This window comes from Hyla sarda, chromosome 7 (genome assembly GCF_029499605.1).
Source record: "Hyla sarda isolate aHylSar1 chromosome 7, aHylSar1.hap1, whole genome shotgun sequence".
Classification (NCBI taxonomy): domain Eukaryota; kingdom Metazoa; phylum Chordata; class Amphibia; order Anura; family Hylidae; genus Hyla; species Hyla sarda.
The window spans coordinates 185,836,376-185,859,758 of NC_079195.1; the positions used below are offsets into that span (position 1 = coordinate 185,836,376).

Sequence of the window (23,383 nt, forward strand, 5' to 3'; positions counted from 1 at the left end):
TGGACAGAGGTGTCAGCAGAGAGCACTGTGGTCAGACAGAAAAGAAACTCAAAAAGAAAAGAACTTCCTCTGGAGTATACAGCAGCTAAGTCCAGGAAGGATTAAAATTTTTAAATAGAAGTACCGTATATATACTCGAGTATAAGCCGACCCGAATATAAGCCGAGGCCCCTAATTTCACCCCAAAAACCCAGCAAAAGTTATTGACTCGACACTAAGACTAGGGTGGGAAATGCATCATCCCCCCCCATGTCATCACCCAGACCCCGTCATCATCCCGACCCCCCTTCATCGTCACCGCAAGGGAGGCTGCGAATGAACGTCCCTGTGCGTCATCGTCAAGGCAACGTCACTAGTCCGGGGCAGGCCCGGAGTGCGGAGAAGAGGCCCCCCCTGGTGAAAATGGACAACCCGGAACAACTATCCCTCTCCACCGGACGGTCCCTGCAGCATAGATGGCCCGGACCAGCTCACCCTTCCTTCCCACCAAGGGGAGGTGAGTTGAAAACTAAAGGGGGGGGGGGGGGTCTGGATGATGACGACGGCCGTAGTGGTCTTCAACCTGCGGACCTCCAGAGGTTTCAAAACTACAACTCCCAGCATGCCCGGACAGCCGATGGCTGTCCGGGCATGCTGGGAGTTGTAGTTTTGCAACATCTGGAGGTCCGTATGTTGAAGACCACTGAGAAATAATTGACAGGCGGAGAGTTCACTCTAGTATAAGCCGAGGGGGGGCTTTTTCAGCACGAAAAATCGTGCTGAAAAACTCTGCTTATACTCGAGTATATACGGTAATTTACAAATCTGTATAACTTTCTGGCACCAGTTGATTTAAAAAAACAATTGTTTTTCACTAGAGTACCCCTGTAAATTCCACGGCATGTGGCTGAAATTTTGGAAAATCTTTTCCACTTACTTGCCTGTTACTGATCTATTTTTGTGATCCTCATCAATTCTGTCCCCTGTTTATTTACCTAAGCATAACCTAATGCTTTATTTATTATTATTTTCTTTTTAATAAAAAATGTGATATTCCCTGCAATGGTCAATGGTGACGGCTCAGTGCCCTGGTGCCCCAGCGCCGAAGCATCATCTGCGGCGGCCACCAGGCGGAATCTCCGCTCGCGGAATTCAGCTGGCGGAGATTCCGTAGTGTAAACGCACCCTAGGCCGCTTTCACACTATAGAATGCTCCGTTTTAAAGATCCTTTACAATGACCTGTTAACTAAACCATTAAAAACGGACTTTAAATGGCCGTTACAAAATCCCATTATAGTCTATGGGATTTTTACATTACCTGTTTTTAACCCGTCATAGCCCGTTATTAATAACAGACGTTATTTTGTGACGGGAGAATGTAACAGGAGAAATGGTGCATTAACTATTTCTCCCGTTACCCTCTCCCGTCACAAAATAACAGCATGTTACAGCCGCATGCTGGGAGTTGCAGTTTTGCAACAGCTGGAGACGCACTGTTTGGGAAAACAACGTATTAGTGGCTTATAAATTGTAATATGATGACATTGCAATCCCTGCCTTAAGCTGTTAATACACTATGAACAGTGTGAACAGCTGAACTGGACCATCAGCACCTTCTCCTGACGTGTGACAGATACCAACCAGTAGAAGATATGTTGAAAATGTTAGCTGCCATGTTGGAATTCTTTTGCTTTTGTAGGGTGCTGTAGTGAAAGGGTTACTCCGGCGGAAAACACTTTTTTTTCAGATCAACTGGTGCCAGAAAGTTAAACAGATTTGTAAATTACTTCTATTTAAAAATCTTAATCCTTCCAGTACTTATCAGCTGTTGTATGCTCCACAGGAAGTTGTATTTCTTTCTGGAATTCTTTTCAGTCTAACCACAGTGCTCTCTGCTGACACCTCTGTCCATGTCATGAACGGTCCAGAGTTGAAGCAAATCCCCATAGCAAACCTGATATGGACAGAGGTGTCAGCAGAGAGCACTGTGGTCAGACAGAAAAGAAATTAAAAAAGAAAAGAACTTCCTGTGAAGCATACAGCAGCTAAGTACTGGAAGGATTAAAGGAAAACTGTCATCTGTTCACCCACTGTAAACCCAATATACTGGGTTATAGTGTGGATGAACAGGAGACCGATTAGAGGTTAATGGGTTAAATACGTATCTGCACTCCGGAGATCTGTACCTCCAAAGATCGGCATCCATCGTGCGCGCTGGAGGCGGGCTCGCCGGCTCAATCTGAATATTCATTGTCGCGGGTTATGGGAGTGCTCACATGACCCGCGACAATGAATATTTATGCAGTGCAGGTATGTATTTAAAGGGGTACTCCCCTGGAAAACTTTTATTTATTTATTTATTTTTTTTTTTTTTACATCAACTGGTGCCAGAAAGTTACAGATTTGTAAATTTCTTCTATTAAAAAAATCGTAATCCTTCCAGTACTTATCAGCTGCTATATGCTCCACAGGAAGTTATTTTCTTTTTGCATTTCCTTTCTGACTGACCGCAATGCTCTCTGCTGACATTTTAGGAACTATCCAGAGCAGGATAGGTTTGCTATGGGGATTTGCTCCGACTCTGGACAGTTCCTAAAATGAGGTGTCAGCAGAGAGCACTGTGGTAGGACAGAAAGGAAATTCAAAAAGAAAAGAACTTCCTGTGGAGCATATAGCATCTGATAAGTACTGGAAGGATTAAGATTTTTAAATAGAAGTAATTTACAAATCTTTTTAACTTTCTGGCACCAGTTGAAATTTTTTTTTTCCACCAGAGCACCCCTTTAATGTCTTGAAGAGACGCTGGAGGCGAGCATAGGATAAGGGTGCATGCAAACCACGTTTTTGTTATACAGTTCCCGTATACAGTTTCAAGTTAAAAACCGTATGGAACTGTATGCATTGACTTAACATTGTAAACCGTATGTCAAACGCATCATCCACTTTAGTCCGTTTTGCATCTCATACAGTTTTGTCCAGTTTTTTACCCGTATCCAAAACTGTATCTATCACGTTTCTTGGTACGGGTGAAAAACTGTTTTAAACTGTATACAGATTTTTTTAACATGGGAGTCAATGGGAACCATACAGAACTGTATGTGCATACGGTTCCATCAGGTTTTCACCATATGGTTTTTGACTTTGCACAGTTTTTTTTTCTTGGAATTTCAATCAAACAAGTGAAACTTTATTCAAAATTTAGTGAAAAGTTAAACGTATATGGTTTTTTCTTAAAAAATTGATGCAACCGGACATCATTTTTCAAACAGTATACGGTTTTCAACCGTATATGGGTTAAAATTTGTACACACTTTTTGATACAGTTTAGTCAGGTTTTGAGGAATCCGTTTTTCATCAAAAACCTGATACAGGAACTGTATTGCAAAAACGTGGTGTGAATGCACCCTAACACTGGCTATTCGAGGGTCCTCGCTGTGCAGGTTGTGCTTTCCGCACAGTAAGCACTGAGTAAGGCTGGGTTCACACCACGTTTTTGCAATACAGTTCCCGTATCAGGTTTTTGAGGAAAAAACGGATTCCTCAAAACCTGACTAAACTGTATCAAAATGTGTGTACAAATTTTAACCCGTATACAGTTAAAAACCGTATACGGTTTGAAAAATGACATCCGGTTGCATCCGTTTTTTTAAGAAAAAAAAGTATACATTTTTAACTTTTCACTCCATTTTGAATAAAGTTTTACTTGTTTGATTGAAATTCCAAGAAAAAAAAACTGTGCAAAGTCAAAAACCGTGTGGTGAAAACCGGGTGGAACTGTACGCACATACAGTTCTGTACGGTTCCCATTGACTCCCATGTTAAAAAAAACAACGTGTACGGTTTAATACGTTTTTTCAACCGGACCTAAAACCGCGGTAGGCTACGGTTTCGGGTAGGGGAAAAAAACTGACAAAACCGTACAGGATGCAAAACGGACACAACCTGATGCATCTTTTGGCATACGGTTTTCAGTGGAGAATCAATGCATACGGTTTCCAATATGGTTCCATACGGTTTTCACATAGAAAACGTATACGGGAACTGTATTGCAAAAACGTGGTGTGAACCCAACCAAATCTTGTCATCTAGTAATCTGGGGGAGAAAGCTGCTAGTAATGCAGTTACTGAGAGAACAGGCACAAGGAAAAGGAGACTTTCAACTTATTTAAAAGTAACTTTGCGCTTGTGATTTTACGAATGAGCACGTGGCCCCCTCTTGTCCCTTTTGTTGAAGTGCCCTTTGTGTTCCATGTGGCTTCTTGCATGGTCCTTATGTTCAGTCACATTGGGGGAGATTTATCAAAACCTGTGCAGTGGAAAAGTTGTCCAGTTGCCCATAGCAACCAATCAGATCGCTTCTTTCATTTTTCACAGGCCTTCCTAAAAATGAAAAAAGCAATCTGGTTGCTATGGGCAACTAGGCATGTTTTCCTCTGCACAGGTTTCCTCCACTACATGTCCAAATTAAGTACCATAAGGGATTTTTTATTTTATTTTTTTATGGTTTTGTTTTTTTAACCTGGAAACAGTAACACCTCTTCTATTCAACATGTGATGGCACATGCCATATTCTGTTTGCAGGTATGCACCCGGTGCAGTATGGATCTAGAGGAGTTTAAATGACCAATTGGTACAACTCAACAACAGAAACTTCTGTCAGTTCCGATACTATCTCTAGATTGTGACCTCATCTATCGGTTTACTATATTTTTTGCATTAAAACTGTTCTGATAATAAGTTAAAGATGTTGACCCCTGTCCATGTACACTTTTTTTTCGGCATAGAGGGTTTGTAGGAGCCAGAACAGAGAGCTGATCATTGAGTGGAGCCTTGTATTACAGGATGACCTTAGGTCACCATGTAATACCACATTTGCCCTATAGTGGCCGCTGCAGTAGAAATGCCTGGCTGGCTGCAGCTTCCCCAGCAAAATCGGCAGTTTTCTAGGATCAAGACCTATGGCAATCAGTGGATCCTCGAGGGGCCTTACTTATTAGGTGGTGGTCTCCGATGACATCCCTTTAAATGAACCCATACCAGCCAATCGGGTATATTCATTCATTATTAATCCTACTCAGAAAAAAGCTGAAGGCATCTGACTGGTTTCTTTGGACCACACTCACATGCCTGTGTTATGAATGGTCTACATTATAGAATGCAGAGTAAAAAAATAAAGGGACTCACGGCCTAGAACTCTGCATCAAACACATGAGGAATGTAGGGGACGTTCCCGGCTAGTACAGCTGATGTGTGGAATGCCCTCTTATTATGGCACGTCTTCTGCAGCAATGCTTTCTTATTATGGCACGTCTTCTGCAGCAATGCTTTCTTATTATGGCACGTCTTCTGCAGCAATGCTTTCTTATTATGGCACGTCTTCTGCAGCAATGCTTTCTTATTATGGCACGTCTTCTGCAGCAATGCTTTCTTATTATGGCACGTCTTCTGCAGCAATGCTTTCTTATTATGGCACGTCTTCTGCAGCAATGCTTTCTTATTATGGCACGTCTTCTGCAGCAATGCATTCTTGTTATGGCACGTCTTCTGCAGCAATGCATTCTTGTTATGGCACGTCTTCTGCAGCAATGCTTTCTTGTTATGGCACGTCTTCTGCAGCAATGCTTTCTTATTATGGCACGTCTTCTGCAGCAATGCATTCTTATTATGGCACGTCTTCTGCAGCAATGCATTCTTATTATGGCACGTCTTCTGCAGCAATGCATTCTTATTATGGCACGTCTTCTGCAGCAATGCTTTCTACCACTTCCTAATATCTGATTTCCATTAAAATAGAATATGTCAAGTACAATGTTGTTTTAGTAGTTTTTCTGGTGGCTGATGGCCAATCCAACTTGGATTAGAAGTTTCCTCCGGTTAGTCACAGACTCTCAGGACATGTGTTCTGCTCCGAGCTGGCTGGCTTTGTTTATAGAAGTCGAGAAAAGTTGAAAGATAAGCGGGCGGCCAAGGCCAGGGCAGGTTCTGGCAGCTGCGGTTCTCATGACAGATCTGTGCGCCACTTCTCTGAAACATGTGCTGGAAGACGGCTGACTGTTTTCACTGGGAAATCCAAGGTTATTCTTGGTGCTTTCTTAATATCCAGGATAGGCTGCACTTTTTTTTCCCTCTTATCTACCCTTTGTAATCTTAAAGGGGTACTCCGATGAAAAACATTTTTTTTTAAATCAACTGGTGCCAGAAAGTTACACAGATTTGTAAATTGCTTCTATTTAAAAATCTTAATCCTTCCAGTACTTATCAGCTGTATGTTCCACAGGAAGTTCTTTTATTTTTGAATTTCCTTTTGGTTTGACCACAGTGCTCTCTGCTGACACCTCTGTCTGTCTCAGGAACTGTCAAGAGCAGGAGCAAATCCCCATAGCAAACCTCTCCTGCTATGGACAGTTCCTGAGACAGACAGAGGTGTCAGCAGAGAGCATTGTGGTCAGACAAAAAAGAAATTTAAAAAGAAAAGAACTTCCTTTGTAACATACAGCAGCTGACAAATACTGGAAGGGTTAAGGTTTTTAAATAGAAGTAATTTACAAATCTATTCAACTTTCTGGCAACGGTTGATTTAAAAAAAAATCGTTTTTCACCGGAGTACCCCTTTTAAGGAGTACTCCAGTGCAGAAACACTTGTCACCTATCCAAAGGACGAGTGTCTGATCCCAGGGGGGCCAACTACTGGGGCCTTCCGCTAGGGATCGACCGATATCGTTTTGTTTTTTTTAGTGCCCATACCGATAATCTGTGGCCTTTCAGGCCGATAGCCGATAATTTCTACCGATATTCCGGTATAAGTTATCGCCTATTTCTCAAGGTACAGGTAATTTTTGAACCGGGGATGGGGGAGGCAATGGGGCAGCGGCGGTCTCTGGCCGGGGCGGTGGGGGGAGGGGCGTTGCGGGGGGGTAATTGCCGATGCCGAGAACGTCCAAAATCGTGAATATCGGCCGATAATATCGGCCAAACCGATAATCTGTCGATCCCTACCTTCCGCAATCCCCGGCAGTCATCATCATGCCCCCTCCAAATATCTGAGAGCCATAGATAAAGCGTTCGCGTTGACATGATCCTATAATGGGGACTTCCGAGGTACCATGCAGGAGATCGCTGGGGTCTCAGGAGTCGGACCCCCATTTTTTTTTTCTTGCAATAGTTCTTGAATCTTCATAGTCATAGGCCCTGATTTATCAATCAGCCCGAAACCCTAATTGTCTGGTTTTTTTCGACAGCAACCAATCACAGCTCAACTTTCATATCTTAACGAGCTCTTGTAAAATGAAAGTTGAGCTGTGATTGGTTGCTGTGGGACAAAACAGACAATTAGGGTTTCAGGCTGATTGATAAATATGGGCCATAGTCCTTGACTCAGATTCTGTAAGAATGCCAGTGCTGGTACTTTTACCGTAAGCTGGCAGAGGCTCCTTACATTATGAGGGTATAGCCCAGTGTTTCCCAACCAGGGCACCTCCAGCTGTTGCAAAACTACAACTCCCAGCATGCCCGGACAGCCAAAGGCTGTCCGGGCATGCTGGGAATTGTAGTTTTTGCAACAGCTGGAGGCGCCCTGGTTGGGAAACACTGGTTTAGGCTTTTGAAGACTGCGTTTTATCTCACAAGCCTTGGATAAATGGTTAGGCCACGTACGTGTACACATGCCACATTCAGGTTCCACGGATCTGGTGCAAAAATCCAGGAAAGAGAGTGTGGGAATTGAAAGACTTAGGCTACATTCACACTGCCGGTTGTATCCAGCAGTGTGAAGCCCGTTATTTTAGGATCGATAATAGCCGGAGAAAAAATAGTGCTTGCACCGTCTTTTTCTCCCGCTATTCTCCTCCTAAAATAATGTTGCCCGACAGACTCCATTGACTATAATGGGGTCCATTGGGACCCATCATTGGCCGTTATGACTCGTCAAAATTATGGCAAAAAAAAAAGTTTGACCGCCGTATTTGACGGGGCATACCGGCAGTGTTAAAGGGGTACTCCGGTGGAAAACTTTTTATTTTTTTATTTTATTTTTTTTTAAATCAACTGGTGCCAGAAAGTTAAACAGATTTTTAAATTACTTCTTTAAAAAAAATATTAATCCTTCCAGTATTTATTAGCTGCTGAATACTACAGAGGAAATTCTTTCCTTTTTGGAACGCATAGCTCTCTGCTGACATCACAAGCACAGTGCTCTCTGCTGACATCTCTGTCCATTTTTGGAAAATCCCCATAGGAAACATATGATGCTCTGGACAGTTCCTAAAATGGACAGAGATGTCAGCAGAGAGCCCTGTGGTCATGATGTCAGCAGAGAGCCCTGTGGTCATGATGTCAGCAGAGAGCCCTGTGGCCATGATGTCAGCAGAGAGCCCTGTGGCCATGATGTCAGCAGAGAGCCCTGTGGCCATGATGTCAGCAGAGAGCCCTGTGGCCATGATGTCAGCAGAGAGCCCTGTGGCCATGATGTCAGCAGAGAGCCCTGTGGCCATGATGTCAGCAGAGAGCCCTGTGGCCATGATGTCAGCAGAGAGCCCTGTGGCCATGATGTCAGCAGAGAGCCCTGTGGCCATGATGTCAGCAGAGAGCCCTGTGGCCATGATGTCAGCAGAGAGCCCTGTGGCCATGATGTCAGCAGAGAGCCCTGTGGCCATGATGTCAGCAGAGAGCCCTGTGGCCATGATGTCAGCAGAGAGCCCTGTGGCCATGATGTCAGCAGAGAGCCCTGTGGCCATGATGTCAGCAGAGAGCCCTGTGGCCATGATGTCAGCAGAGAGCCCTGTGGCCATGATGTCAGCAGAGAGCCCTGTGGCCATGATGTCAGCAGAGAGCCCTGTGGCCATGATGTCAGCAGAGAGCCCTGTGGCCATGATGTCAGCAGAGAGCCCTGTGGCCATGATGTCAGCAGAGAGCCCTGTGGCCATGATGTCAGCAGAGAGCCCTGTGGCCATGATGTCAGCAGAGAGCCCTGTGGCCATGATGTCAGCAGAGAGCCCTGTGGCCATGATGTCAGCAGAGAGCCCTGTGGCCATGATGTCAGCAGAGAGCCCTGTGGCCATGATGTCAGCAGAGAGCCCTGTGGCCATGATGTCAGCAGAGAGCACTGTGTTCCAAAAAGAAAACCATTTCCTCTGTAGTATTCAGCAGCTAATAAGTACTGGAAGGATTAAGATTTTTAATAGAAGTAATTTACAAATCTGTTTAACTTTCTGGCACCAGTTGATTAAAAAATATAAGTTTCCCACTGGAGTACCCCTTTAATGTGCTGTATTTCTAGACCCAGTCTCATGGATTCCTTGAATGTACAGATAAACCTATGCACAATACTCATTTCACTCCATCTATATGTACTTGCTGCAGTATTGTCATAAAGGGAAGTTGAAGTTTATCTTTATTCGTATGTAGTAAATTGCATTAAAAGTGAAGGAAATTACATAACTTTTTTTTCCTAGCGCTTTGTGTTTAGTACATTGTTAATTCAATGCTTCTGCCGATCGGTTGCATTTGAACAGTGAGTATACAGCCACCCTACAGTAGCCAAGTATTTGTACAATGTCTACATACACCTGGAGATGTAAGTACCAACTTTAGGGTATGTTCACACTACAGAAATTCCGCTTAGAATTTCCGCAAGGAAATTACGAGCGGAATGGGATTCTGCTGCTTAGTTTAAAAGTCACAAGTTCTATATAGGAACTTCTGACGAGGAATCTGATTCCACAGTAAGAATGAACATGTTTATTCTCTCAGCGGAATACGCACGGAAAAGCCCATTATGAATGACACAAAAATTTCAGCACTTATTTTCTAAGGAAATTCTTTACGAAATAAGTGCCAATTCCGGGTGGCGCAGATCCACTTCATTCAGTGCGGAAATTCCTTACAGGAATTTTTAGTGCAGAACAAATATAAATTCCGTGGGTAGCCTCAGATTTCTGCTACAAATTTTCGCCCTTTCGACTGCGTATTTTGTAGCAGATTTCAGTGTCCTTCTTCTATGGCGCACACTCTCTGTAAGGAATATGAGCAAAACAAGGGTTACATATTTTGGCGTATCTAAAAAAAAAAAAAAAAAAAAAAAAAAAAAAGTGTGTGTATATGTATGTTTATATACTGTATATACCGTATCTGTGTACCATATAGTTTTATCCGAAAAGAGTGGCGCTGAGAGGATATCTATTCCAGTGTTTTCCAAACAGTGTACCTCCAGCTGTTGCAAAACTCCCAGCATGCCTGGACAGCCTTTTGCTGCATTGTTATATATTGGGTCTATTCTTCCTTCGTTCACACTGAGTAATTCAAGAGGAATTCACGAGGAAATTGCCTTCTCCATCAAGCAGAATTTGAACAGGACAGCAGAAATAACTTTAAAGTCAATGTGCAGAGGAGATGGGCATTAATTTGGAGCGGAGAATTCAAGAGGAATTACTTGAGTAAATTCCTCTTGAATTACTCAGTGTGAACGCACCCTTAAAGGGGTTATCCAGGAAAATATATTTTTTTTTTTATATATATATCAACTGGCTCCAGAAAGTTAAACAGATTTGTAAATTACTTCTATTAAAAAATCTTAATCCTTTCAGTACTTATGAGCTTCTGAAGTTAAGGTTGTTCTTTTCTGTCTAAGTCCTCTGATGACACGTGTCTCGGGAAACGCCCAGTTTAGAAGAGGTTTGCTATGGGGATTTGCTTCTAAACTGGGCGTTTCCCGAGACACGTGTCATCAGAGAGGACTTAGACAGAAACAAACAACCTTAACTTCAGAAGCTCATCAGTACTGAAAGGATTAAGATTTTTTTAATAGAAGTAATTTACAAACCTCATAGTGTCCATGAAGAGAAAAGAAATATCGGCACTCACCAGCGTGGCTGCAGGGTCTTCATTTATTGAGACATACTCACATATGGGGTACAGAAGAGAGGGTTGGTGGGGCGACAAGTGGTGGCGACCGAGCTCTAGTTTCGCACACTTGGTGTGCTTCGTCCGGCCAGTGCTTGGTGTGCTTCGTGGCCGGACGAAGCACATAAAGTGTGCGAAACTAGAGCTCGGTCACCACCACTTGTCCCCCCACCACCCCGCTCTTCTGTACCCCGTATGTGAGTATGTCTCAATAAACGAAGACCCTGCAGCCACGCTGGTGAGTGCCGATATTTCTTTTCTCTTCACGGACACTATGAACTTTGCTTACATTATCTGAGCACCACCTGAGGCATTACAGCTACACCGACTCCTACCTGCCATCCCGCGTCCAGCACACTCACGCAGTGCCGCACTACCTTCTATGTGAATAATTTACAAATCTGTTTAACTTTCTGGAGCCAGCTCATTGATGATAATATATATAAAAACGTTTTTTCCTGGATAACCCCTTTAACTCTATTTTTGCCCCAAATCTGTACAGCAGTTTTTTTCCAAATAGTGTGTCTCCAGCTGTTGCAAAACTACAACTCCCTGCATACCCGGACAGCCTTCGGCTGTCCGGGCATGCTGGGAGTTGTAGTTTTGCAACAGCTGTAGGCACCCTGTTTGGAAAACACTGGTCTATACTACACTATGTCAGTACTTGTGAGTTCTGTTAAGCAGCGAGTCATGTCTACATAACATGTCATGTCTTTCATCTGTTATATTACTGTGGGCCCGTGGAGTAGGGGGTGACCCGTCCCACGCTCCGGACACATGGCGGATGCCATTAGCTTTGCCGGGTGACAGAGGTGCTGTATCAACATCTTCTAACTATTGGTGCAACTTGACCTGGTTTTTATGGGTGTTAATACATCATTTGATCTCCTTACAGGAATGCCTTTTGAGTTTCCTTGGGGGCTTGTTGCATTTTACTGAGGATACAGCTGCAGGAGTAATCTGTAGTCACTCAGTCCCCTGTAAATACGACCAGGTCAGCTGCTTCGTGTTGTTCTCCTGAATGTAGGATGCTTTGTGTTTGACGTTTAATACACTTGCGTAGTATGTTAGACTCTGCTGTCATTAAATAGTCTACTTAGGAGTGCATCCTTCATCAGCCACTAGATCAGGTTCCTAGTTTTGGTTGTTTACCCTCTGTAACACAATTTTTGTTACTGACTAGTACGTGGTATTTCCTAATTGCTTAAAGGGATTGTCCAAGTTTTTGACATAGCTACAGATATTCTAAAATAGCTAAATAAACATTGACTCTCTTGAGTCCTCAGCGATCCATTGCAGATACTTCAGTGGTTCCCCACTGGTCTCAGTAGTCGTATGCTTTATGTTCTATTAAAGAGGTAATCCAGCCCCCAAAATGTATCCCCTATCCACAGGATACAGGAGAGGTGTTTTCTGGTGGTTTAATCTCTAGGACCCACACACACACACACACACACACACACACACACACACACAATCTTTATAATGGGCACCCGACTCTACCTGCTGAATGAAGCGATGGGTCAGCACGTTCATTGTCTGGGAGCACTGGTGATACCTGAACACTGTTCTCGGGCCATTTCACGATCACACCTTATCGGTCCAGCTAAGATGCTAGAGAGAGTGTGATGGTGCAAGGGTTAAAGCCGCCAGACCTCTGGGTATCCACTACTAGTCCCAGCAAGTCACCAAATTAACCCTTAGATAAACGTGTTTCCACCAGAGCTGCCTTCAGAAAGGTGAGCTCATATATTTAGAGATCAAAGACCAGAGCTGATTAATTAAACATTTAATCTGATAAAAGGTATCACAGTGCTGACTATATAAAAATTCAGAAACAAATGACATACAGGTACAAAAATATATAAAAGAGTTTTGCAAGACAAGTTCAGAAAACAAAAGATGATGTAGTCCATCAGAGTGAGAGTCCAGCTGTTCTTAGGAGGGTCTTGTCAGCTTGTTGCACAGCATTGAACACCCTGAGTCTAGCATTGTTTTAAATATCATTTCTGCTTTTTTGGGAGGGAGACTCCATTCCCCCCTCCCCTCTGATCCCACCAGGGGGGTTTTCTCTCTTCCTGGCCCCTTATCTGTTTGATTATAGGTTGGGACCAGAGTGCATGACTTCAAAAAAGCCTTTGACTTCAAAGGAGATGTAAACAAACAGCCAGACCCCCAATAAAATGCAATACACAAACCCACAGTCTGAATGACCTCTCACCCTTGGCTTGGATAATACATCACATTTATAATTATAATACACATATAGGATTTTAATAATCAGGCCTTGTGCCTGACAGGCCTCATTCAAGACTAAAGGTTTAGCTTCCCCCCACTATCAGACACTTATCCCCTATCTTGTGGACAGATAACAGGTTTTTAGACATAGCAGCAAAAGAAGGGTTAACATCCAGCTCCCAGAAAAACGAATAACATTTTCAAACTTTAATAATTCAGTTTAAAAACAAAACAGGATTAAGTGCTACTTTTGAGCCCGAAACGCGTCAGTATTTGACTCTTACTGTGACATGTTGCTTTAGTTTTGTTTTTAACCTGGATTGTTAAAGTTTGAAAATTGTATTCGTTTTTCTGGGAGCTGGATCTTCACCCTTCTTTTGCTGCTATGTCTACATGGGATACGGCCCATTTGATACTCCGGGCTTCCATATCTATCCAGTGCCTTGGACTTTATGGACTGTTCAGATTGGTGGTGAGCTCTTTTTTGTGTTTTTCTTCCTCGACAAGTTTTTAGAACCTGGGATATCCCTTTGGGTTAGGGTCAGATGTAGCAGATCCCTGCTGCGGCCGTGTAGCCCTGTGTTTCTGCTATTAGCAATCATACAGGGCTTCCCAGCCGCAGCAGGGAGCTCGCTCTAGTGACTGGTGTTGGCGCATTCACAGATGCGCTGCTTGGCACCCTATGGGTGTGATACGTGTGGCAACTTGTAAGTAAAGAACAGAAGGGTTGGGCAATTATCGCCATACCTAATCCTTCTCTTCTCCGACACTGTACACACAGTCAGTCAGGTTTGGTGGCTTTGACAAACTCTTCTCTAATGTGCATAGGGCATTATCTGTATCGAGCTTCATTGTGGTGAATTCATCAAACTTTGAAAATAATAGAATATCATTTGGGGTTAATTTTAGCACTTGCTGTTTCAATGAAGTATCTAAATGTATTTGGCCAGTTGGTGAGACATTTGATGGATGGTTTCTGTTTATTAATGGACACTGAACCCGTGTTATGTCCTATTCTCCTTGTGAGATATTGTACCCTTGATTATTAAATCTAAACCACATTCTACATGTAAACGCACTTGTGATATACACTTCCTTCCTGGCACTTAAACTTCATTGATGTGTGAAGGTTCTCATGGCCAGGCCATTAAAAAAAAGTCACATTGGCTTCTGGAGGGATCAGACCATCTTCTGTGTTCTGCTGGGGTTTGGCCATTCTTTGGTATTGGCTCCTAATAAATAATCTCAATGAAAATCTCCTGATTTTTCCTTTTGAAATGTTTTTTTTCCCACAAAGATACCTACCGGTAGATCTAAACTGATTCTGTTTGAGATATATTGTTCAAAAAAATAAAGGGAACACTTAAACACTATGTAACTCCAAGTCAATCACACTTCTGTGAAATCACACTGTCCACTCAGGAATCAACACTGATTGACAAGCAATTTCACATGCTGTTGTACAAATGGAACAGACAACAGGTGGAAATTATAGGCAATTAGCAAGACACCCCCAATAAAGAAGTGGTTCTGCAGGTCTGTCAGTGTAGTGTCCAGAGCATGGTGGCGCTACCAGGAGACAGGCCAGTACATCAGGAGATGTGGAGGAGGCCATAGGAGGGCAACAACCCAGCAGCAGGAGGAGCCCTGCAAAATGACCTCCAGCAGGCCACAAATGTGCATGTGTCCACTCCAAACGGTCAGAAACAGACTCCATGAGGGTGCTATGAGGGCCCGACAGCCACCGGTGGGGGTTGTGCTTACAGCCCAACACCGTGCAGGACAATTGGCATTTGCCAGAGAACACCAAGATTGGCAAATTCGCCACTGGTGCCCTATGCTCTTCACAGATGAAAGCAGGTTCTGGAGACTCTGTGGAGAACATTCTGCTGCCTGCAACATCCTTCAACGTGAACGATTTGGCGGTGGGTCAGTAATGGTGTGGGGGTGGCATTTCTTTGGGGGAGGGGGGCCACACAGCTCTCCATGTGCTTACCAGAAGTAGCCTGACTGCCATTAGGTACAGAGATGAGATCCTCAGACCCCTTGTGAAGCCATATGCTGCTGCGGTTGGCCCTTGGTTCCTCCTAATGCAAGACAATGCTAGACCTCATGTGGCTGGAGTGTGTCCGCAGTTCCTGCAAGAGGAAGGCATTGATGCTATGGACTGGCCCGCTAGTTCCCCAGACTTGTATCATGTCTCACTCCATCCCGCAATGCCACGTTGCACCACAGACTGTCCAGGAGCATGCCCAGGCATTGTAGGGAGGTCATACGGGCACGTGGAGGCAACACACACTACTTAGCCTCATGTGTTATCTTAGTGTTCCCTTTATTTTTTTGAGCAGTGTATATCCTCCCTGCGATTTCCACTAAGGCCCTGTTACACGTGACGATGAACAGTCCAATATCAACAATCAGCCGATGAACCAACATATGCTAGTTTGTCAACTGTTTGGGTTGTTTTCATTTGCTTAAAAATCCGTGCTTAAATAATATATATTTTTTAATATAAAAAATTCCTGTCCTGAAATAAAATTTTTAATGACCTCTCTCTTACCCAACACAATTGATATAGCCCCGATCGCAATTATTCAAACAAATAAATGATCACATTCTTGATCTCGAATGGTTAATGGCGTAAATGCAAAAGTCTAAATTGCTGATTTGTGGTGACATCCCAGAAAAAAATCATTTAAAAAAGTGATCAAAAAGTCAATACCGCACAAAACTTGTACAGTCGTCCCTCAACATACGATGGTAATCCGTTCCAAACGGACCATCGTTTGTTGAAACCATCGTATGTTGAGGGATCCGTGCAATGTAAAGTATAGGACAGTGGTCTACAACCTGCGGACCTCCAGGTGTTGCAAAACTACAACAACCAGCATGCCCGGACAGCCAACGGCTGTCCGGGCATGCTGGGAGTTGTAGTTTTGCAACATCTGGAGGTCCGCAGGTTGAATACCACTGGTATTGGAGGTTATACTCACGTGTCCCCCCCGCTCCAGACCGTCACCGCTGCCCTGGATGTCGCCTTCCATTGCTGTCGCCGCGTACCCGGGGTGTCCCTGACGCTCCGGCAAGGCCTCTGCTTCCCCGGCATCCTCGCTCTCTGTCGCCGCCATCATGTCGCTACGCACGTTGCTCCTATTGGATGACGGGACGGCGTGCGCAGCGACGTGATGACGACGATGGAGAGCGCCGACGATGCAGGGATCCTGAAGAGGACGCGCCGGAGCCCCGAGGACAGGTAAGTGATCGTCAGCGGACCACACGGGGCACCGTAAACGGCTATCTGGTGGTAGCTGAAGTAGTCTGCGCTGCCAGATAGCCGTTTATGCGATGGCCCCGACATACAAAAGCATCATATCTTGATGCTGCCTTCAACATGCGATGGCCTCTGAGAGACCATCGCATGTTGACATTATCGTATGTCGGGGCCATCGTAGGTCGGGGGGGGGGTCACTGTACTGGTTAAATTTGCTAATCTCTGATGTAGCCCACTTTACGTTGTGAAAATACCCTTGTATTGTGCCGGTTATTGTTTTTGGCTCTGTGTGCTAAGATCCCCACTGATCAGGAGAGAGAGAGAGTGGACAGTGGCCTGAGAATTACTCACTGGGTCTCAGCGATTTGTCTTGCTGCTCCATTATAAGTCTATGGGGCAGCGAGACCCCATATGAGCTCACTCACCATATGAGTGGGGGTCTTGGCACGGAGACCCTGATCGATTATAAACTTTTGAATTGTCTGTGACTTATCATAATTATTATTATTATAATTTTTTTTTTTTTTTTTTAAGGGACAGGGACACTTTAAGTCTTATGAGGAGTCTTCATATGTGTCTTGACATCATTGGTCTTGTGACTGTGTTTTTGTGTGTTGAGCCCGGCTCTCAGGCGATGTGCTAATGTCTTCTTCACATATCTCCATTTAATGTTCTTCTCCAGGGAAGGCTGAGGGCTGAAAGCTGCTATTTGGAGATGGAAGTGTGTCTCGTGATGGATACGGTTTAAGGGAAGGCACAGAGCTGGCATAGTGCGCACATTGTTTGGCAGCGCCGGTCTCCGTGAGTGCCCTGAGCTGACAGTCAGCAGATGCAAATATTTCTTCACATCGTTTTATATACGTTATTGGTTGCAAGGACATAATCCTCCCAGTGTCTGCTATTTCAGGCCTGGGCGGTTAATCCCGGCACCTCCCCCCCCCTCTCCAGATGCTGCAGAGTATCCTGAAAGTTGTAGTGCGCTCGCAGCTCATACTTGGCACCAGGCTTCTGTTCATTTACTATACAAAGTCAACAGCTTGCGAGATATAATTAGATGACTATTATCAAGATGAAAGCCATGTAAGTATGTGTAGGGTTTGTATAGTTTTCATACATGTTCCTATTCTTTTTACTGTATGTTTTCTCCAACCAGATCCAGAACAACAATATTCATACCATAAGAATAGAGGGGAAAAAAGCATCTAGATATGTATGTCACTGTATAACAAAACGATACTTTTGTCATACATTTTTTCAAGCTCGTGTGAGCTTTTCATGCTGCCCGGACCACGAGTCAACAGGACTTCTTCCAACTCTCCAGGCCTTGATTCATAGATCTCTTCCTGTGCTCCGATAGAGATATAGGTTGGTGGCGTGGGGAGAAGCCACCAGGGACCGGCCCGATGGCGTGTGGTTTCAGGCAGCATGAAAGTAATGGCGGGTTCCCTTTTAAAGAGGTTGAGGTTATTTGGGCACACCTTTTTAAAATAATAAATTTATAAATAAAGAAATTCCATAAGAAACAAATATTTAATTTATAAAATAAATTAAGTTTAAAGAATCAAAATCTGAAAAATGTCTTTTTTAAAACCCCCTAACACCTTCAGACATGTAATGTGACAGTGTAAAAGTAATTTGCACTACTTCACTACACCCCAATGTGATGCCAGAGCCACTAACTTGTAGAGGCACATTTAATACCTATGGGGGTCATCTTGTTTCTCCTCTTTCCCCACCCACTGCTACGTTCTTGTAAGCCAATGTTTTCCAATCAGGGTGCCTCCAGCTGTTGCAAAACTACAACTCGCAGCATGCCCGGACAGCCGTTGGCTGTCCGGGCATGCTGGGGGTTGTAGTTTTGCAACAGCTGGAGGCACACTTTTTTTTGGGAAACCCTGTTGTAAGCTTTCATCCACCTCAGCAGCACAGTGCCAGATGGACAGTTCACATGATGGTGTCCCAGGAAGCATTGGGGAGGTGGGGGGGGCATGCTCTAGGTCATGTGAGCCTGGGACAACACATCACCGATTCAAAAGGAACTACTGGACTTCCTGCGACTGGTTATCGCCGCTCTCACAATGTATCTTGGTTATTAATAAGCGTTTCCCTGCATTTAATTGGTGCTGTTTCTTAACATGGGCATGGATTTCTGCAGGCCCCATTTAAATGTATAAATCTGCCATGTGTTAGTGTTTGTGTAGCTGTCCGTGGTGCAGGTTATTCAGCGTGTCTACGGTCGTGGCTCACTGGAACATGCTGAACTGTTTACCCAAATGACAATGAGAGTACATTGTTGGGATTTGCCCTACCCATTTTTATACCGATTAGTCACCAAACTCGGATCATCACTGCGGCAAAATGCCAGCGCTGTCTTTGGTATGTCATCTTTTCCTGCACAACAAAGTTTATAGTGTGTGTGTGTGTGTGTGTGTGTGTGTGTGTGTATATATATATATATATATATATATATATATATATATATATATTATACTGCTCAAAAAATAAAGGGAACAGTAAGATAACACATCCTAGATCCGAATGAATGAGCTAATCGTATGAAATACTTTCGTCTTTACATAGTTGAATGTGCTGACAACAAAATCACATAAAGATTATCAATGGAAATCAAATTTATCAACCCATGGAGGTCTGGATATGGAGTCACACTCAAAATCATAGTGGAAACCACACTACAGGCTGATCCAACTTTATGTAATGTCCTTAAAACAAGTCAAAATGAGGCTCAGTAGTGTGTGCGGCCTCCATGTGCCCGTATGACCTCCCTACAACGCCTGGGCATGCTCCTGATGAAGTGGTGGATGGTCTCCTGAGGGATGTCCTCCCAGACCTGGACTAAAGCATCTGCCAACTCCTGGACAGTCTTTGGTGCAACCTGGCGTTGGTGGATGGAGCGAAACATGATGTTCCAGATGTGCTCAATCGGATTCAGGTCTGGGGAACGGGCGGGCCAGTCTATAGCATCAATGCCTTCCTCTTGCAGGAACTGCTGACACACTCCAGCCACATGAGGTCTAGCATTGTCTTGCCTTAGGAGGAACCCAGGGCCAACCGCACCAGCATATGGTCTCACAAGGGGTCCGAGGATCTCATCTCGGTTTCCTAATGACAGTCAGGCTACCTCAGGCAAGCACATGGAGGGCTGCCAAAGAAATGCCACCCCACACCATCACTGACCCACCGCCAAACCGGTCATGCTGGAGGATGTTCAGGCAGCAGAACGTTCTCCACAGAGTCTCCAGACTCTGTCATGTCTGTCGCATGTGCTCAGTGTGAACCTGCTTTCATCTGTGAAGAGCACAGGGCCCCAGTGGCGAATTTGCGGAACTTGGTGTTCTCTGGCAAATGCCAAACATCCTGCACGGTGTTGTGCTGTAGGCACAACCCCCAGGGCCCTCATACCATGCTCATGGACTCTGTTTCTGACCATTTGAGTGGACACATACACATTTGTGGCCTGCTGGAGGTAACTTTGCAGGGCTCTGGCGTTTCTCCTCCTGCTCCTCCTTGCACAAAGGCGGAGGTAGCGGTCTTGCTGCTGGGTTGTTGCCTGGTAGCCCCTCCATGCTCTAGAGACTAAGTTGGCAGACACAGCAAACCTCCTTGCCACAGCTCGCAGTGATGTGGCATCCTGGATGAGCTGCACTACCTGAGCCACTTGTGTGGGTTGTAGACTCCGTCTCATGCTACCACTAGAGTGAAAGCACCGCCAGCATTCAAAATGTGACCAAAACATCAGCCAGGAAGCATAGGAGCTGAGAAGTGGTCTGTGGTCACCACCTGCAGAGCCACTCCTTTATTGGGAGGGTCTTTCTAATTGCTTATAATTTCCACCTGTTGTCTGTTCCATTTGCACAACAGCATGTGAAATTGATAGTCAATCAGTGTTCTTCCTGAGTGGACAGTGGGATTTCACAGAAGTGTCATTGACTTGGAGTTACATTGTGTTGTCTAAGTGTTCCCTTTATTTTTTTTGAGTAGTGTGTGTGTCTACATATATATTTTCCTGTTCGGTCTAGTTTTGTGCTTTAGTTTTTTAAAGACTGTGCCATCTTGTACGATTTGTGATTGTGGCCGTACAGTACATCATCTTGTAACAAACTTCTCCTACAGCTCACACAGTTCAAAAACTGGGGTGTCCTAGATGTCTTCTGAATCAAGAGCATTTTACAGGTGGGATGACATTTAAGCAGGTAGATCCAGGCAGTATAAAACATAGATAAAGCTCTCAAAGATGCATCGTGATGATGTAGGGCAGTGTTTCCCAACCAGGGTGCCTCCAGCTGTTGCAAAACTAAAACTCCTAGCATGCCCGGATATTATCATAATTTTTATTTTTATTTTTTATTTTTTTATTTTATAACAATTATATATTACAAATATAATAATAATTGTACACCTACAAAATAACAAAAAAAAGTCATCCCTGTGGATGTCCTATGGTTGTTTCTGCAGGCGAGTTTCTCCATTCCTACCTATATATAAAGGGAGCTAAAGGGAAACACACGGGTTACCAGTGTAGAATACAGTCAATAAGAATACATAGGAATTAGGGTTTGATTTCGATCTACAAAAGCTTCTACTTAATCTGATGCCTGTGAAAAGTCAGTTCTGCACAGGCTAAATAGAGGCGGCTCCTAACATTGAATGTAGTTTTGTGTTTTGGTCCTGAAGTCCCTTAGTCTTGGTATGAGGACACAAGTGCTTATATTGAGTGTTGGAAAGGAAATGGGCGAGTGTCGGCCGTTACGTGCATACAGTAAAAGCTGCTGTCTCTCCAGCCTGAACTGGAAAAAGTGTCACGTTTGACCAGTACGAGCAAAATATGTTATGTTCTTACTCACTGAACACGTAGACATGTAAAAAGAGTCAGAAAAAAATACAAATATTACATTTTTTGTTTAAATAAAAATAATTGGAGATAAAGTAGGATTACAATTCATAACCTTGGAAGTGGGTATGATTGTGTGTCTGTTTTAAAGGACTTTGTTGGTCTCTTATCTGCCAGAAAAGATGTGTCCGCCATATTACTGTATAGTTGGGTACATTTTTACCATCACAGAACTACCTTGATTGATTTTTAGTGAATAGATAGAATACTGATGCTAAAAGAGGTTATCCCTTAGCCACAGCATAGAGCAGTGGTCTCCAATCTGTGGACCTCCAGATGTTGCAAAACTACAACCCTCAGCATGCCCGGACAGCCTTTGGCTGTCCGGGCATGCTTGGAGTTGTAGTTTTGTAACATCTGGAGGTCCGCAGGTTGGAAACCACTGGCATAGAGGATAATTAGCTGGTAGGTTGGGGCCTGACCGCTAGATCTTCACCAGTCATATACTCTTCAAATACAATTTCAGCTATATATATATATATATATATATATATATATATATATATATATATATATATATATATATAATATATATTATGATTATAAACAGTTTCTTTTGAGGACTGAAGTCTCCTTGTAGGCAATTCTTTTATTGTTTGAAGCATGATAGATTTTTAGTGCAATTTTTTTTGGCATGCAAGAGAGGTGTTTTTTATTTTATTTTTTTTATATCTTCCCCTTTAATACCTTTTTTTCTTTTAAATCAACTGGTGGCAGAAAGTTAAACATATTTGTAAATTACTTCTATTAAAAAAATCTTAATCCTTCCTGTACTTATTAGCTGCTGAATACTACAGAGGAAATTTTTTTCTTTTTGGAATGCTCTCTGATGACATCACGAGCACAGTTTTCTCTGCTGACGTTATTATAATAATAACGCTTTATTTATTTATTGTTGTCCTTAGGTGGATTTGAACCCAAGTCCCCAGCACTGCAAGGCAGCAGTGCTAACCACTGAGCCACCATGCTGCCCTTAGCATACATCTGCTATGCATGGTTGCTAAAATGGACAGAGAGCACTGTGGTCGTGATGTCATCAGTGTTCCAAAAAGAAAGGAATTTCCTCTGTAGCATTCAGAAGCTAATAAGTACTGGAAGGATTAAGATTTTTTTATAGAAGTAATTTGCAAATATGTTTAACTTTCTGCCACCAGTTGATTTAAAAGAAAAAAAGGTTTTCACCGGAGTACCCCTTTAAACAAGGAAAGTGAGGTATATGTAGATCATTTTGCATGGGCTTTAAAGATGAGGATGACAGTCAGAGATTCTTTCCTCAAATGTAAATTTCAGAAGAGTTTTCCAGCTGTTTTTTGTCAGTCTGAACTAATGGGATGCCAAATTCTAATGGAATGACAGATATACATATGTATTCACTCCATCAAAGTCTATGGGACTGTTTCTATATTCTGCAGATGCCTCCCATCATTCAGACTTTTGTAGCATGTCCCGTGGGTATACCATCATTTTTCTGAAAACTTCTTTAAGGCATGAATGTAAGTGCATATTTCATCCGAGAAATATTTTAATATAGAGGACCTGTTGGCTCTCTTGTATTAAAGAGATCAGAGATATGGAAACTTTATTTTTCAGTCTGTGCAATGCAAACTATCTCATACTAGCCAAACCAAATGCCATACTTAAAGGGGTTATCCAGGAAAAAACTTTTTTTATATATATATCAACTGGCTCCAGAAAGTTAAACAGATTTGTAAATTACTTCTATTAAAAAATCTCAATCCTTTCAGTACTTATGAGCTTCTGAAGTTAAGGTTGTTCTTTTCTGTCTAAGTGCTCTCTGATGACACGTGTCTCGGGAACAGCCCAGTTTAGAAGAGGTTTGCTATGGGGATTTGCATCTAAACTGGGCGGTTCCCGAAACACGTGTCATCAGAGAGCACTTAGACAGAAAAGAACAACCTTAACTTCAGACTCTCATAAGTAATGAAAGATTTTTTAATAGAAGTAATTTACAAATCTGTTTAACTTTCTGGAGCCAGTTGATACATATAAAAAAGTTTTTTCCTGGAATACCCCTTTAATTTATAATAGCTATGGTTTCTCCCTAGAAATGATAGAACAATAATGTCCC

The 23,383-nt window shown here is 43.2% G+C and overlaps 1 protein-coding gene across 13 annotated transcripts in view; it reads left to right on the forward strand.

The window, feature by feature from the left end:
* RALGPS2 (Ral GEF with PH domain and SH3 binding motif 2) overlaps positions 1–23,383 on the forward strand; it is a 264,782-nt gene that overhangs the window by 52,359 nt on the left and 189,040 nt on the right. The window contains exon 1 of one of the 13 annotated variants that reach the window (XM_056531810.1): positions 17,341–17,465. The exons of the other annotated variants lie outside the window; for them this stretch is intronic. The gene's annotated coding sequence lies outside the window, so the exon portion shown is untranslated. Of the gene's footprint in view, positions 1–17,340; positions 17,466–23,383 lie in introns of those variants that run through there. 13 annotated transcript variants of the gene reach the window in all.